General features: G+C 45.4%; 1 protein-coding gene across 1 annotated transcript in view; it reads left to right on the forward strand.

Annotated features, from left to right (window-relative positions):
* Window positions 1-4,025: 4,025 nt before the first annotated feature.
* The window catches only part of MYH9 (myosin heavy chain 9), a 97,399-nt gene continuing 88,238 nt past the window's right edge, over window positions 4,026-13,186 (forward strand). The window contains exon 1 of the mRNA XM_054032266.1: window positions 4,026-4,179. The gene's annotated coding sequence lies outside the window, so the exon portion shown is untranslated. The remainder of the gene's footprint in view (window positions 4,180-13,186) is intronic.

Below are 13,186 nucleotides of genomic sequence, written 5' to 3' on the forward strand. Positions count from 1 at the left end.
CAAAAGATTTGGCACTGAATGGATACAGTTCAGGGCACATAGGGAAAGAGGGAGTAGTAAACGAAGAAGTTCATAATGCATGTTGTTCCATTCTCCCATGCATCTGCCTCCAAAGTGCTGTCTCCTTTTGTTATTGTGTGTGAACTCAAACTATAACCTGCACCTATAGTAGCCACCAGCACTTGCCACAGCTTTATAAAGCCAATACTGAGCATTCTTGAGGGACCCTAAATTTTGGAATTTCAACGAAGCTCCCTTTCTTGGTATTTCAGACACCACAGAGCTCTTACCAATACTATGTTGTGACATTCTGCAGCTCTGTACATGTGAGGTTTCTTAACAAAGTCCCTGTGGTTAGCATTTAGCAATACCCGTTCTCTGAGATAAACAACTTTACTCCTTTGTCTCTCTTTGTCTTTTATTCTATCAATTTTTGGCTAGAAACACAGCAAAATAAAAGCAGAGATTTTATCTGCAAAACATTAGGAAAGTGTTTTCATTATTAAAGTGTACTTAGTTGCTGGCCAAAGGTGCTGGCCTGTTTGACAGACTTGGAGACTTAATCTCCTGTTTATCTCAGGAATGGTACAGCTTGGGCAAGAGAAGTGCAAGTTTACACACACACAGACACACACACACAGACACACACACAGCCTTGCCAATGAGCATCTATCCTGACCTATCTTAGATTAGCCTAAGAAAAAAGGTTGCACTTAAAATATTTGGCCCAGTGCCTTACATGCCTGGCATAGCACATTAAAGCCATTGAGATATCTGACCTGGTGCAATATATGCACAGAGCATGTCTGGCAGCCTGCCTCATTACATGCACTGAGCACACCTGGTCCAGAGTATAGTCACCGACTTCCAGAGAACAATCAAGTGGTTGCAGAGCAAAACACCCCCAGAACAGTGTGCTTCTAGAGCTGGATCAGTCACCATAGTGCCAAATCCATTAAAGCAAAATGAAGGGCAAGCTTAAAGAGAAATCAGAGTTGGGCAGGATTTGTGTCTGTAAGGGAAGGAAGAAAGGTATTTCCATTTTCTATGCAGAGCAATACTTCAGTTGAAAAAAGAATGACCATGGAGTACCCCTGACAGTCAGTATATATGGAATATCACATTCACCACACTAGACAGGAAATCTTGCATAGATGATGTGATTGCATTTCAAAATGTACAGGGTTGGTGCTATGTGGGAGACCTGGGTTTGATTCCTGAACACAGGTGAGAGGAGACAGTGTTTTCAACAATCCACAATCCCTGATAGATTGGGGTGTCCTGGAAGCTGATTGGTTGGAGACAATTGTAACTCTGGGTGCTAATTGCCTAGGAGAAGATGTGCTTCAGAATTCTAGAACCTGGATGCCGATTGACTAGGAAAGAGGTGTTTCCTGACACCGGGTACTTCTGGATACTGCTGGTTAGTTGTTGAGGAGGCGATGACTTAGAATTCAGATAAAGACAGTGGCAGATTTGTTCTTCCAAATGGATGCTGTTGGCACATATTGTCCAGCAATAAACGTTATGATTGGAACTGGTCAGAAGGATCAAATAAAAATCGCATGAGCTTTTAGGACATAACAGATGCACTCAACTTGCATGGCTTCACAGGAAAACTTTTTGATTACACTTTCATATGTATGCCTCCTTTTTAGGGTGACTGCTGCCACCACAAAACAAAAGTCTCTGTACTGTGTAACTGGCATGCATAATCTGGTGCTAATAAATAAACAAGCAAAGGAAACTAGCCATTTCAAACCTGAATCAGCTTACACACAGAAATATTAGCATTAGAGAACAATTAAGAATGTTCAAAAGAAATTAGACATTTTTCCAGGAGGGAAAAGAGGGCGCAAAATTGCAGTAACTGTGGTCCTAGCTACTAGGAGGACCAGACAGCAAGTGTAAAAAATCGGGATGGGGATGGGGGGGTAATAGGAGCCTGTCCCTATAAAATCGGGACATCTGGTCATCCTACTAACTACTCTCCTCTCTCTAGTCTTTTCCTTTCTCAGCCAAGTGGTTGAGAAGGCAGCTTCCTCTCATTCTTTAATAGCCTATTGCATATTAGTATCTTTGACCATTTTCAATTTAAGTTTCACTCCAGCCATAAAATTTAAACCACTCTCCAGTAGTAAACAGCCTTTTTTTATGCTGCTACTGATGGCTCTTTCTCTTTCCTACATGCATCCTTGGACACAATGGACCATTCCATCATTTTGGGCCACATGAATACTGTTGATTATGCATATGTCCCTGGTTCCCTCTTGTCCTACCTCCCTTGCATTCTCTGTCTCTGCTGGTAGCTATTTTTCTACACCAAGACCTGTCCTGTATGAGGTCCCACAGAGTTAAATTTTCAGCCCTCCTATTCTTTTCCACCAGCATTCTTCTCACTCATCTGTATCTTTAACAATACCACTTTTATATCCCTGTTACTTAGCTGTACATATCTTTCACCACCTTTACTGGCTTCTCCTGCTCCACCTTTTGTGGCTTGATCAAATAAACTTGTAGCATTGTTCCAACTTCCTTAGATAAATCTAAGACAGAAGTGCTTCTCTTGGGCAAGAAATGCTTGCTCAAACACATCTTAATTTCTTCTAATTTTTTTTCAGCTGAAGCCTCTATCATTTGCCTCTTCTGTAGATAAGCTTAGTATGATCCTTGATCTTTCTTTATTTTACGTTGTCTATGCCTGTGAATCTGCCTACCTCACAAGACGGTTATGAGAAGCTCTATATGAGTGGTACCTTGTATTTTTATCTACTTGTAAAATGCCTGACGCATATATAGTAACCCCAACCCTAATAATTAATAGCTAAGTATTCCTTCCTATCAACACTTCTGCAACATTGTTCATGGTTCACTGCCACTGTCTTCTGAAAGCCTTAGTCGTTTTTCCTCGCCTCTCATCTTGGCTATTACATCCCCCTCTTCTGTGGCCTCCCCGTATCCCAGCTCTCTAAATTTCAGCAAGTGAAGAGTGTTGTTGCATGCACAAGAATGCACAGCCACATCACCTCCATCCTTCCACAGCTCTGTTTCCCCATTCATTTCTTAATCCCTTTCAAGGGTCCTTATTTTTAAAGACCAATTGTAAAACAAAGAAAAATATATTTGTGCCTTTCCTGCTCCTTAATAATGGGTAAAGAATATCTGATATATAAAGCGTTATTTTCACATTAGAAGTATCAGGTTCTGCTTTCTTTTTCCTAGACAACTTTGGTAAAATCTTTGGAGGACCAGGAATATACCCCATCAGAGGAGGCTGAAACCTGGGCTGTAATTCTGCCAGCCCTCAAGCAAGAAAGAAGGCGCTATTGAGGCATTCACAGTGTAAGAAAGGGAAGGCACTGGAAACCACCCAATGAAATAAAGGGTCTGCTTAGCTGGCACTGGCCAGTGGGTTGTAGTTTTTAAAGTGACTGGCAGACAACTGTAATTTCTACAGATGAAGAATTCCAGAATGGCCTGGAGCTGCCCAGGATGGGCCCAGTAGCACCTGGCCCAGGGATCTCCCAGCTGGTCCTGGTGGAGGAGATGCCAGAGGAAGGGCAGGTGGGGTGAAGGGCCATGGGACGGGCCTGGCACTGCCCACCCAGGGGCTGTGTGGGGCGGTGAAGGGGATTGTGGGAGTGTAGCTGTGCTTTACAAGGGCTGTGGTGACTGTGGGGCATGTGGGGCATAGTGCCCCCTCCCCCCGTACAGTGCCCTTGCCCTCTCCCTCCCCCGCCTATCAGCTCCTCTGATCCTCCCCGCACCGGCAGGACACGCTCGGCAGGCCTACTCTAGTTCCCATTGGTTGGCCAAGTTGTCAATCTGCGCCCCTCCCTGACTGAGCGCCCATTGGCTGGGCTCTTCACTCTCGAGCGTTAGACCTCCTCTTCCTAGAGGCGCCTCCTCGACCGCTGTTGGCTATGGTCGGAGTCAATCAGAAGCAACCCGTGTTTCTATTGGTGGCTGATATGGAAACGGGGCGGAACTGTGCCTTGGCCGCGGCCGCTCCGCCCGGCTTGAAACCTCGCAGTGCCGGGGAGTTAGAGGTGTTAAAGCCGGAGCAGCGCGGCGGGCGAGCGGTGAGTCTGTGCAAGGAACCGGCCCCGAGGACCAGTCTCTCACCGCAAGGAGCAGGCGCCGCCGCCGCGGCTCTTCCCAGGCTTTGACCCGACTCAGGTGAGGTGCGGGCGGGGACGAGGAACGCAGCGCTCGCGCTTGGTTCTCAGGGTGGCGCTGGCGGCTTTGGGAGTGGACAGGGTCGGGCGGGTCTGCTCCGGTACCTGGGAGCCGCTTGTCTCGCCAGCGGGCTGGGGCCCGGGCAGTGGCTGTGCCCGGCCTAGCAGCAGAGCCGTTACCTGCCGTCTCCCCCTCGGCCGGAGAGCGGACAGGGGGCATCCGCAGGGGCACGGAGGTCGCCCCCGCCCCGTGCAGGACAGCGCGCTGGCAGCCCTGCCCACAGGGCGAGCCCTGGCCCGGGGCAGCGCAGCACGTGCCCGGGCCCGTGCCCGCGCCTCTCTGCGGGGGCGGCGTTGTGCCGCGGGCGGTCCCTGGCCGGCGGTGGGTGGGTGCCGCTCGCGCGGGTTCATTTTCTCTCTCCTCTTCTCCCCCCCCCCCCCCCCCGGCCCCGCGCGAGTAACGGGCGGGCGAAGGGAGCGTTTGGCAGCTGTCAGGGCTCCCGCCTGAGTCACGGGCTGACAGTCCCGCTGCAGACATTGCAATGGGCTTGGCTTCCGCCCTCCGAGCCAGACTTCCTCATTCGCCTCGCTCCGGCTCGTCCAGCCGCGGGGAGGGAGTGACGGGGCAAGATGAAGCTTGCAGTGTGCAAAGGCTCGGAGAGCGCGGGACTTTCCGAGCCCGCTCCAGCGCGAAACCCTCCAGCGTTGTTACCAACCTGCCTCCCTTAGGAGTAGAAAGAAACAAGCTCCCCCTTCCCTCCCCCCCCCCCCGAGGGTGAAACGTACCCAATGGGTTTAATCAGGAGTGCTCCTGTCCTGGTCTGCCTCGACGCCGTGTGAAATGAGCCTTAAAGCGGTATTTTGTTCTGCCGAATACACTGTAGTTTCATGGTACCAAGATGCACTGGTCAGGTTAAGGAGGCAGTTCTCACAATAGCTACTGGTACCCTCTTCCAGCCCCGTCCTCCTGCTGAATCACCTTTGTGCTTATCTGCATTGCTTTCTTCCTGTTTGCGAGTCTTTCTGGCCTGGCCGCACCCAGAGTGGGCTAAGAATCTAGGTTTTTGTGGGAGAGACTGTTTATCAGGTCTGTCTTATCTACACTGATGTGCTAAGTAACACATGATAGCTTTGAAGCTGAACGAATGTTCTCCTAGAAGGAGTCCAAACTAGCAAACCATGTCGCCCTGCTCTTCTCTGTAAAGAAGGCACAGAGTAATTTGCATAGAGGTGTGGAGCTTTATGAACCTTGGTTCTAAGATTAAACACACATCCCTAACTCTCCTTAAAATACAGTTTCTTCCGTTAAGCATAGGTGTGATGCCTTTTGAGTTACTTTTCAGTTAAAAGTAAAAGCTCTGTAATCAGTTACTGCCTGTGTAAAGATACTTTCTAACTTAGTCACATTGTTACCTGATGACTAAGTTAATTTATCTGTGACACTCCAATGAAAGCTGCAAACCTTGATGCAGCCTTGCATTGATTCATATGCCCACTTTCTGGAATTGTGGCACTTAAATCTTCTGCTTAGCTGAGATAAGCAAATGTTTCTGCTATGTGGGGTGTTTAGAGAGGTAATATTTGGAAGAAAAGACCCTTAATACAAGTAAGTGGGGCTACTTTAGTAATTAAGTACTTTGAAGTTGTGCAGGATAATGCTAACAGTCCATGATACTACTGGGCTATGTGAAATTGCCTCTGAAGCTACATCTGTAGTAAACTGTACAGTTTACCTTAAGTCATGGAAGCTTTACATCAATAGAGGCTATTTAGGGTGGCTTGTTTCTCCTGAGCAGTTTGGATTACTTCAGTGTGTGTATGTGTATATGTATATGTCTGCAGGCAGACACTACACAAAAATCTCTTGTCTAAGATTTTCAGTAGTTTTGTTGGAATCAGTGTAGAATCATGAATGGTACCAGATAAATAGCTGTGAAATGTCTGGACCTTCTAAACTGGATATGACTAAGAAGGTTGAATTTCTTATGTAGTGTCCTCTCTCAATGTTTAATTTGTCTTGCCAAGAGCTGATATTGTAAGTTTTCAGGAGAAGGTAGTGACCTTGTCCTCAGGCTTGCATGGCCATGTAGTGCACATCTGTTCTTATATAAATAATAGGATGACTGATACTTTTATTAAGTTTTTCTGCTGATTACTCTTATTCCAGAGGAACAAACCCAGGCCTTGATGGGTTTCTGTCAGAGCAGTCTTATCTCACTTTCCAGGTTATTGATCCTAGGAGCATGGTTCTGCTTACTTCATGTCTGGTTCAAGTTAAACTTTCAGTAAAATAGTTAGACCCTTGTCAGCTTGACATCTTTGTTCTAGGAGAGGCAGTTGTGGCTGTTGAGAATATACAATTTTTCTCATGCTTTCTAGATGTCTTCTGATTGTCTGCCTTAAAATGGGCTAAAGAAAACAAATGGATGTATTGTCACAACTAAGTCTACATTGTAAAGTAGGGTTACCATACGTCCGGATTTTCCCGGACATGTCCGGCTTTTGGGGGCTCAAATCCCCGTCCGGGGGGAAATCCCCAAAAGCCGGGCATGTCCGGGAAAATCGGGAGGGCTGGGTGGTGCTCGGCCGGGAACCAGGGGCGCGGGGCCGGGAACCAGGGGCGCGGGGCCGGGAACCAGGGGCGCCGGGGTCCGGGCTGGGAGCCGGTCAGCCGGGCCGGCGGGGAGCCGGGCCGGCGGGGAGCCGGGGGGTGCGCCGGGCCGGCGGGGAGCCGGGGGGTGCGCCGGGCCGCCGGGGGCCGGCAGTGCTGGGCGGGCCGGGGGTGGTCGGCCGGGGCCGGCACCCCAGGGCCCGAGCCGACCCAGGCTGGAGCCGCCGGGGGCCAGCCTGGGCCGCGCCTCCTCCCCCCACACCCCCCTTACCTGCTTCAGGCTTCCCGCGACTCAAATGTTCGCGGGAAGCAGGGGAGGGGGCGGAGACTTTGGGGAGGGGGCGGGGTTGGGGTGGGGGTATGGGCGGGGCTGGGGGCGGGGCCGTGGGCCGTGGAGTGTCCTCCATTTGGAGGCACAGAATATGGTAACCCTATTGTAAAGCAGCTCGTAAATAATGAGAAGGCCAGGAAATGGTTTATCCACTAAGTAGCACTAGGGAAGGCACTGTACATATACCTTCACTTTGGAGACTATGGGTATGTCCACACTGCAATTAAAAACCTAAGCTCTAGGACCTTGTGAGGTGGGTGGGTTCCAGAGCCTGGGCTGCAGCCCAGTGTCTGCACTGCACTTAAACCGCCCCTTAGCCTGAGCCCCGGGAGCCACAGTTTTTAATTGCAGTGTAAACCTACCCCGTATGTCATCCTAAGCATTTGTTTCCCTGGTATGACAAATGCCAGGGGACTGAAGGTCTTGTGTTAAAACTCTGTAGTAAATGGCAACTAGTATTTCTCTTAAGTTGCAAATTTTTCTAATGTCCTCTGTGTAGTCAAAAGCTGCAGGTGTTTAAAGCAGTCAAGCGTGCTGATAATGCAAAAGCTCATAGTCTGACTGCTGAGGCCTGGTATTAGTATTGTAACAGGCAGCATGAAAGCACGAAGCATTATTTTATTGGTCTTCCTTTAAAAATGCCATATTAAATGATGCAACAAACCCTATTTCATAGGATAATTCTCTTCCAAACTATCTCCATGAAGGTGAGAACGAGAATGTACATGCCTGCGTGGCTAGCTGTGTTTGAAAATCTGAGAGATCGAGCTGCTATAGTGTCTAAATTATTTCAGACATTGATTGGACACCAGTCTGTGGGAGGTGTCTGTCTCATGACCGTATCAATATGCTGAGTTGCTGGGAGATGAACAGTGGGACTAGTTTGTTCTGATTTTTTTGCTACCTCTAACCTTCTAATTAGGCTGGAATGACTTTAAGACTCTTGAGTATGAGTAGCCTTCTGAATCTTTCTCTTGCCCAGGATTATGTAACTTTTAGGGATCTGTATGACTTTACCATGGTGAGATCATAAAATGGACCTGCTTGGAGGTACAGGCACACTCTTATGGTTAATCTAGGATTTATTTAAAGAGGAACTAAGAGTTATGATGCAAAAATCTTTCTATAGTAGGTCTACATTCTTGCAAGGCAGCTTCAGGTTGTCTTATAGGAGAGGCTTTCTAACAGCTAAACTTCAAGGTCCAGAAACTAGTGTGAAGTTCTTCTGAAAGATGTCTGAATCCTCAAGACGGAACATAAGATTGAACATGGTTTTGTTCATTGTAAGTGCAGTGCTTAATCTGAAGGAATGCTAGATGGCACTGAGGGTTCTTCCTGGCTTCTAATATGTATATTTTGTTAACCCACTTGCTTGATGTTTATTTGCAATTTTAAAGCATATATGCAAACAGCTGCATTGCATAATAAGTGTTAGAGAAAAATTTTCCTTGTGTTCATTTTCAGTAATTTCTTTGGGCTGGGATAAAGCTGCAATAGTATTGCATTGCCTGCAGCAGCATTGTTTTTGCTGGCAATCAATCTAGTTGTGTGCTGGCTTGAGGTGACCTTGCATCTTCAGTTTTTTTGGTCTGAGCACGCCGTCCGGTAGGACTAATTCAGTCGTCTTTGCAAAAGGATCTGGAAACGAACAACCTATCTTGAAGTGTTATCCAATAACACAAACTGTATGTAGTCACATGCAAATGCAATGTCTACCCTGGAAGTTATTACCAATGGGTGTGTCCTAGTAAATTAGGAGTACATTAAGTACAGGTTTGTGTTAATCTCTGTGCCCTTGTTTAATTATGGTTTATCCCTTTCATGCACACTTTCCCTTTCAAGTCACTTGGTGGCTGTGGGAACTTGTATTGAGAAGATCAACATTTTCGGAACTCAACACTGATTCCTGTTGTTATCCAAGAGTACTGTAGTGGCATAGCAACATCTGATCTGATACCAACCCAGACTCTCTCCACAGCATACACCATGTACCTGCTTTCAGTCATTGCCTCTTCAATCTGTTACTCTCCCAGGCAGCATGCTGCTTTTTCCCTGAGCTTCCTAGAGAAGACCAAAGAGGTAGTGGAGTTTGCAATTTTCCATTAATAAAACTCTGAACAATTTCATTGCCAGTTACTTCAGAAACTAGTTCTTTTGCTCTTGCATTATGTATTGCTTATGTCAATGTCACCTTTGTGTCTAAGCACAACAAAATTGTAACTATAGAACTCCCTGGCATATTTATCTGAAATAATAGTTCCCCACACCTGAGGAAGAGCTCTGTATAGTTCAAAAGCTTGTACCTTCCATGAACCGATGTCGGTCCAATAAAAGATGTTACCATACCTTGTCTCTCATATTCTGGGCCCAACAGGGTTACAACACTTCATACAGCAGCAGGAAACATAGGCAATAGATATGCATTATGTTGGATGAGGAAAGGCATTATGAGCAGGGTATGCAAAGGCATATTTCATAACTCCTGTGGATTTGTGTTGCTGGGGTTTGAGGTTTCATCTTCCTTCAAAAGAAAACTAGTATCTAGTTACAATGTACACAAGCAGCTTTAGGCACTTTACTAAGGAGTAGAGTCTAGAGCCAGGTGGATGGGTGACCAGCAACAATTTGTAACAAATGAACCGTAGTATATGTTGAGAGAAATTTAACAGTTTAGGAATGTTTGTCATGATCAAGATCGGCATGAATTCTGCTGCTCATCAAAAGTTAGTTTTACTGATCAATCTCGGCAAGAAATCCACATGATATGATGTAGGTTAAGACACAGGAACTACAGTTCTCATGTGAATGCATGCAAAGCAGATACTCAGATTTGTACGGCAGGTTCTATTTTTGATAGAAAAATCTTTGGTGTAGGCAAAGCTTACAACTTTGGTTTCTTGTATTTGGCTAGGGAACTGCGTTTCTTGTCAGATAATCAAGATTGCAATTTCCTGTTTATTCTTAAGTAAAATGTATTCTTGTAGTTTACTTCTCTGTAATTAGGTTTAGTGATACAACACAATTTAAGATAATATGATCTTAACTTTCTTTAAATGCGCCTGTTTACTTGAGTTTATACTATCTCTTGACCAACCTGGATGTCCAGGATGTGCAGGATATGCAGATGGCTTTACTGTTAGAATGCAGGCTCTTTTCGTCTTAAGAGGATGGCTGCTTTTGTGTCTGAGTGATTTTAGTGGCATGCTTGGTGCTGCTTTGAGCAGAAGTGAACTGGAGTCACTGATCTGATTTTACAGCAACGCTGTAGTAGTTATGGTGGTGGTTTAATCTTGCACCCTGTGTAACTAAAGTGTAACTAAAACAGTTATTTGTTAACCCCCTGGCCCCAAAATGTAGCTGATAACTGTCTATAAAATGGTATGGTTTTCCAGGTGAACTTTTTTTAGGATGAAATAGTGAGGGCTTTTTGGCTGTAAACTCTGTTGGGCAGGGACTGTCATGCTATGTCTGTAGAATGCCTTGCAAAATGGGGTGCCAAACTGGTTATTGCCTTTAGGTGCTATTGCAGTATGAATGTTAATACTAGAACATAATAAAAGTTTAAACTTTCTATTGCATGCTAAAATGTTCTTTATCTGCTTTATTTAACTTCCTGACACACAAGTCTTGTACAGAAGCACTTGAGCTTGCAGTTTAAGATATTGTACAGCAGGCAACGTGAAATGCACACATGTAATATTGACACTTGTGTACTGTCATGATTCAGCCACCTAAAAGTAGAATTCCCAAATAACTTCAGTAAGACTTAATATGTGACTTTTAATAACCGTTACATAGATATATGCAACTATGTATTGCATTGTAAATATTAAATCTGGAAATATGTGGTTGTATCAACCATAACTCTGTCTAGTTCTTTCTCTCTTCCACTTACTGGTAATTGCCATGTAAAATACTTTAAATTTTCCCTTGTGCACATCTGATTATGACAGTATGGATTATGATTCTTCAATATAGGCCAAAAAGGCAGATGCAGGTTATATCTGAAACGGATATTTTTGACTGTATTGGTAGAATATTTTGGGGTGATGTCTCTACTCTGACAATTACTGCATCTAGCTTACAAATACAGTCTCTTGCTTGTTTGGGTACTGGGAGGATTAGTTGTGTAGACTTACCCCATCCACCGCACTTATGGTGGAGAGGCTAAACTTTATTGTGGTCCATGTGGGAAGGCTATTACTCATTGATTATGAGGAGTAAGAATGTGCTCGTATTTTTCTTCCTCCTCTTGTTTTGTTTTTTTCTCTTATCACTGAAACTTTGTCTGGTACATTATATTTTCCAAATTATTGCCCTTACAGTGAGGGGAACATGAAATTTTATAGGGTGTACATGCTTCCTGTAAGAGTGAATTTGCTACGTCCTGGTGCTTGAGTTGAATCCCTCCCTATTCTATTGTACTTGGAGACCACTACTTATGAGCAGCACTAGCACTTCAGACTAGTAAAAGAACACGCTCTATGGAGTTTCCAGAGTAAAGAAGACATAAAAGGGGTGAAAAAATGTGGGGAAAGCACTCAAATATTTATGGTGATAAGTGCTCTAGAGCAGTGGTTCTCAACTTTTCCAGACTATTGTACCCCTTTCAGGGGGTCTGATTTGTCTTGTGTATCCCAAGTTTCACTTCACTTAAACTACTTGCCTACAAAATCAGACCTAAAAATACAAAAGTGTCACAGCCACTATTACTGAAAAAGTGCTGACTTTCTCATTTTCATCATATGATTACAATATTTATATATTCCAATTGATTTATTTTATACTTACACTTCAGTGTGATACTTGAGCCTGTTTTTCACTTGTGAGCCTTGTCTGAAGTCACAGACCCGGGCGGCGGGGTTGAAGCCTGAGACCTGTCACCACCCAGAGCTGAAGCATGTAACTTAGCTTCACAGGGCCCTTGCACTTGGGACCCCCCCTAAATTTGTCCCATGACCCCCCTGGGGGTTGCAACCCCCAGGTTGAGAAACACTGATCTAGACAAGTTGAGTACCCCCTGGAAGTCCTCTGTGTACCACCAGGTTGAGAGCCACTGCTCTAGAAACATTTAAGAGGAGGGTTTGGGAGGACCAGTTCTAAATCAGTAAAAGATTGAGAGGCTTATTGTGTGCACAACTAGGCTCCTTATTAAAAATGAATAACTTCCTCTTTGGAAAGAGGGAAAAGGTAGAGGTCAGGACTGGAAGACTAACCAGAAGAAGCAAGTTAGCTTAAGGTCATGGCAGACAGGGCAGGGGAAAGCTGAGTGTTGTTTCCACTTGTTTCTGCTACAAAGTGTGGGGTGCACACAGGGTTCAACTAGATAAGTATGCAGGGATGGAGCAGTGCAAAGCCTTGCAGATGTTAGATATGTCTTCAGAGTCTGAGGGCAAGTCTATACTACAAAATTAAGTTGACCTAAATTACATTGACATACAGCCACTGCAGTAACTGAATGGGTTCTACACATCCACACTACACTCCTTGTGTCAGCCTCACTAGGATTTAACTGCCAGTGAGGGGCATTGTGGGACTGTTTCTGAAAGGGAGCAACAGTCGATGTAAGCAATGCAGTATCTACACTGACACTGTATTGGCCTAACTGTGTTGACTTAATTATGTCAACCTAAGAGCTAGACCTCTCTTGGAGGTGGAGTTAAGTCAGTGTAGTGGGTGAGTTACATCAATGAGCTACATTTTAGTGTAGACACTTACAGAGCTGGTCAACATAAGATATGCCTTACATCGTCCGAACTCTGTAGTGTAGACCAGGCCTCAGTATTTATAGGTGGTGAAGTTGTTTTCACTTGGTCCCTGCATACCTGTTGAGCCTCAAGGCTGCTTGGTATTTTCTATTAAAGTGTCTTGGCTGTCTTCCTGGCCAGAAGGTACTTAATGAGTCCTCTTTGCAGCTTACCTCTGCTTCCAAGGGAGGATCTCCCAATCCTTGACTGCATGGGGAGTGGTGTTGAGAATCAAACTTGGATCTTGTAAACCTTAGCTACGCTAGGCTTTTCTGTCCAACACTTCCACATTTGCTCTCAATGGTAGAGCTGAACCATT

This window comes from Malaclemys terrapin, chromosome 1 (genome assembly GCF_027887155.1).
Source record: "Malaclemys terrapin pileata isolate rMalTer1 chromosome 1, rMalTer1.hap1, whole genome shotgun sequence".
NCBI lineage: Eukaryota > Metazoa > Chordata > Testudines > Emydidae > Malaclemys > Malaclemys terrapin.